The sequence below is a fragment of the Phodopus roborovskii genome, unplaced genomic scaffold (genome assembly GCF_943737965.1).
Source record: "Phodopus roborovskii unplaced genomic scaffold, PHOROB, whole genome shotgun sequence".
NCBI classification, from domain to species: domain Eukaryota; kingdom Metazoa; phylum Chordata; class Mammalia; order Rodentia; family Cricetidae; genus Phodopus; species Phodopus roborovskii.
In genome coordinates, this window is record NW_026126216.1 from 41,269 (window position 1) to 46,152 (window position 4,884).

The 4,884-nt window shown below is 38.7% G+C and overlaps 1 pseudogene; it reads right to left on the bottom strand.

Moving 5' to 3' along the window:
• Positions 1–347: 347 nt before the first annotated feature.
• Positions 348–1,396, bottom strand: LOC127218623 (spindlin-1-like; annotated as a pseudogene).
• Between the last annotated feature and the right edge of the window lie 3,488 nt (positions 1,397–4,884).

The window sequence follows — 4,884 nt, forward strand, 5'->3', positions numbered from 1 at the left end:
TGCATTGTGGCAGCAGAACAAGACAGTGTGTCAGAGTGATGGGGAAATTGTTACAATTTATCCAGATTTAAATGACTATGATACTAGCTTAAAACTTTCCCCACCTTGCTTGTAACCCCCAAGAGATAGCCTTCTTATAAGAGGGAGGACCACCCCCCCACCTCTCACAGGTGCTTTGGAGGGAGGATCCCACCTCCCACAGATGCTCTGAAGAGAGAGGACTCCCCTCCCAGATGCCTTGTGTTCGAATCAGTCTTCACTATTCAGAACAATACCAGCTATGCAGGTGGAGAGTGTGGGTTCGCAGAGGCATCTAAGCTTTCATTAAACTGGAAAGCTATCAAGTCTTTATGTCTACAAATTATACATTTAATAGTTCCACAAATTTGGCAAAGTTTGTGATGACATCTAGGATGTTTTCACCAAATCATAGACGTAAATATGGAAGTTACCATCAAACTTGATGAAATAGACAAAGGGTTTGGCCTCTACTTGGTGGATGACAATGCCAATCCTTTTCGAGCCATCTTCTTTGGCATATTCCACTTGCTTGCCTACGAGGCTGTCCACAACTTCTCCTGGCTCTCTTTCTGCTGGAGGCGAATCATTGGAATCTGGCATGATGTGGAGGGCACATTCTTTGTAATCATCTAGGAGCTGGTACATGTACAAGACAGGGTCTTTCTCATAGGTGATGTAAAACCATGTGTTCATGACAGGTGCTCGTGCCAAGACCATCCCCCTCCACTCATCTTTAGAGCCGTCCTGTGTTTCAGACATGTGCTCCACTGCTTTGCCAATCATTGTGTCCACTAAATGTGCATCGCTGATCCGAGATGTGGAAACTCTATCAGGGAGGAATTCAAGTGCAGAAACTCTTTCACCTTTATTAAGTTCTGGTCCATAAACACAGTCAAATCCATCATACTTTATAAGATACAGGGAAGGATTCACAGGCACCTGGGCCAGGACAGTCCCCTTCCACTGGGTGACATGGCCATAGCCCTCTCTCCACCCATGCTGAATCCTGCAGCCTATGATGTTCCGCCAGGGCTGGGACACAAGCTTGTTTGGTCCGATGTTTTTTTTTTTTTTTTTTTTTTTTTTTTTTTTTTGTGAGAGGTCCTCTTCTTCATCATGTTTGCAGACACTCCAGCATGGCCTGCATCAGCTCTGGACTGCTGGCCAGGTGTTTTCCCGAATGGGGTCTTCATTCATCTGTATTTATGTGAGCAGCAGAGATGCTGAACGAGGGTGAAAATCCAGTATTTTCAGGTATGAAGCTTCCCACAGGTCAGTGTTCTTGTTAATCCACCATCCAGGTATCTCTTTTACAAGTTCAATAAAAACATATGGAATCCCAAACACTCTGCTAGCCGCCGAGGTCGCCCACGGGGCCACCATGTCTCACTGTGCCCCAGGCTGGCCAAACCTGAGCCAGATGGCGCCTCCCCACCCCCACTCCTCATCGCGCTGCCGCCCACTTGCAAATACTTTTAACAGATAAATTTAAAGTTACCTCAAAGTCCTTTCTAGTATGCACGGTAGAACAGACTCCGCAAGTGAAAAGAGAGTAAAAGATGATTATCCATGAACTTTTAAAAGGTACTTTTTTATATTTATTCATTACATCATTATTGTTTCATAAAGGATTCAGATATCTGATCTTATTTCCTGTTTGATTCTAGGGAGACAGGGGAGGGGCTACTTACGTAGAACAGAAAGTAGGTGCAATCTATAATAGGAAAGGTTTTGCTTTTGTTTTCACTGAAAATAGGAAACACGAGCTAATGAGAAACCCAGCCTAGATGTTTAAACATTCATGGATAAGAATGTTACACTACACAATTACATAAGGCCACATGGAGCCTATATTTTCTTTTGGGGTTTCAATTCATGTGAGATACAATTCAATATGATTTATTACTTTAGAAGTTGCACAATTTGCCAGTAATGATTATGGGATCATGCTTAAGGAAATACTGTAAAAAATCAACTTGTGCTCCACAAGTAGGCTTAGAATACTTGATTGGATTTTACATTGCTGTCTTATGATCTTGATTGCAAGGTATGTAAGCAAACTCTCTGAATTTGTGAATTATGTCGATTGCATCATTGAATATTCCTAATGTAGTTTTGTGCTTCCTTTGCTATAGAATTCAAGTTCAAGACACAAACATCTTCACGAAGTTTCTTATGACTTTCTAGCAATGGGGATTTCATTAATGTTGATGTTTCATTACCTCTTTCAATCTCAAAGGCATTATTAACATCTCTTTCCTGGTTTAATTTGATACGAAGATCCTGGAAAGTCTACACAGGGAGCACTTGTCCTACTAAAAAGCATCTGCAAAAGCCTTGCTAAATCAATCAATTTGCTTAACAATGCAATTTTTCACTATTTCCATTCCTAAAACTGTTAGTTTTCATATGGAAGGGAAGTATGAATAGCCTTCAAAGAACTTTCTGTGCAAATTGGATGCAGTGTAAAATGAATCAAGTGGCCTTTTGCTGTGCTTGCTTACTTCAGAACATCTTTGATAAGAAAGGGGATATGCTTATCAACAAATGTAGAAAATAGACAAGAAAAGATTGAAGTGGAGATTTCATTAAAAGTAATGAGAGCATAGACTTGAATAAGTTTCATACAGCTTGATTATTTGATCCTACCTTTGATTGAGATGTAAGTTGCTACTACACTATATGAGACACTATATGAGAAAAGTATCCTTACATCTGATATTTAGAATCCTTTCATCCTCAAATTAAAAACATTCTCCTTTCTCCCCCTCTCTTTTTCTCCCCCCTCGCTCTCCCTTCCCCTTTCTCTCTCTCTCTCTCCTCTCTCTCTCATGCACACACATACCTTTTTACTAGACACATTTTTAGCAATGCCTTCAATGATTCATCTATTTGTCAACAACCACGTTACAGTAAGGAGCTCTTAGAGCAGTGATTCTCAACCTGTGTGGATAGTGATTACTCTGGGGATTACATATTAGACATCTTGGATGCCAGATATTAACATATCAACAATATGATTTCTAACAATATCAAAACTACAGTTATGAAGTAGTAATGAAATAATTTTTATGGTTGGCGGTCACCACAACATGAGGAACTGTATTAAATTATCACAATATTAGGAATATTGAGTAACACTGTCTTAGATTAAGAAGACACTGTAGATTGGCTAATATTCATTTTCTTATGGATGGAAATATCTGAAGCACATGATTAAGCACACAAGTTCTGTGGCTAATTTATATGGCAACAGCTTACATTGCCTGGTGTAAATTCAACGCTATTCTGAGACAGCGTTTTCTCTTTGCGGCTGGAGTTAAGCTTAAAAGTTCTGGGTTATGGTCAAATGCCACCATATATTCAGATCTCAATTGAAGTATTCTTCCTAGATATATATTATGATAATTTCGTATTAATTAAATGTATTATTTAATAATCATGTATGTACAATATGCATTCATTCTAACTATTCAGGCAAAACCCATTCTCATTTCCTCTGAACCTCTCTCAATACCACCGCCTTCCTGTACATTTTCCTTCTTTCATATTTTTCTATTTTGCTTTGTGACCCATTGAGTTAATCAGGACATTCTGTGTAATCACAGGCAAAGACTATCCGTTAGAGCCTGTAGGGCTCACAAGTGGGTAAACAACTGAAGATAATGATTCTGCTGTTCCAGAATTTATAACCAATCAATAGTCTAAATAAAGGAGAGGAATAATGAGCTCCTTCTCCATCCAAAAAAACCTGAGTATTTTTGGGACAACTGTTGTGCAGGCCCAAAAGCAAGTAACCACAGTTGTTGAATATTCATGACTTCAATGGGTATGACATGTCTAGGAGACAGCACTTTATAGCCCTTCTCTCTATCTTTTGATGTCTACAGTCTTCTTAGTTCCCATTTTCTAAGTATCTTGAGAAGTAGAGGATGGGTAAACTGCTTGGAGATGCATTCTAAACTGTCATTTCTCTCAGTATCTTGAGTAACTAAGATTCTGAACTCAATGTACTTGTCTAAAAAGAGACTCTTCTCTAAATAGGGTTGAGAGAGTCATTTAGAAGAGAATGTGACACTATGTCAATTTATCTGAAAAATAGTGATAAGTCCCACACAGTACCTATGAAATCCTCCGCCATAGGTTATAGATTGGGTTTTAAGTAACAAGTATGGATTTCCTCCCATAGAATAGGGAGGATACAAAATAACCAGACAAAAATCAATAGTATTCAAATATAGTAATGAAAAACATGCTAAAAATGAAAATCACCATTAACTCACTGAGGATGGTTTCTTTTAGTTCCATCCGTTTCCTTGCATTGTGTTTTTCCACTGAGTAGTACACCATTGTGTAAATGTACCACATTTTCTCCATCCAGTCTTCAATTGAGGGGCATCTAAGTTGCTTCCAGGTTCTGGCTATTACAAATAATGCTTCTGTGAACTTAGTTGAACAGATGTCCTTGTTGTATGAATATGTATCTTTTGGGTATATGTATAAGAGTGGAATTACTAGATCTTGAGGTAGACTAACTCCCATTTACTTGAGAAACTGCCATTCTGATATCCAAAGTGTCTATGTGAGTTTGCACTCCTACCAGCAGTGAAGGAGTGTGCCCCTTTATCCACATCATCTCCAGCATAAACTGTCTGTGGTGTTTTTCCTTTTAGCCATTCTGACAGGAGTGAGATTGTATCTCAGAGTTGATTTGATTTGCATTTTCCTGATGGCTAAGGATGTTGAAAACTTTAAGTGTCTTTAAGTCAATTTAGATTCCTCCATTGAGAATTCTCTACTATGTTCTGTACCCCACATTTTTTAGACATAGAGCAAATAATCAACAACCTACAATTCACATTG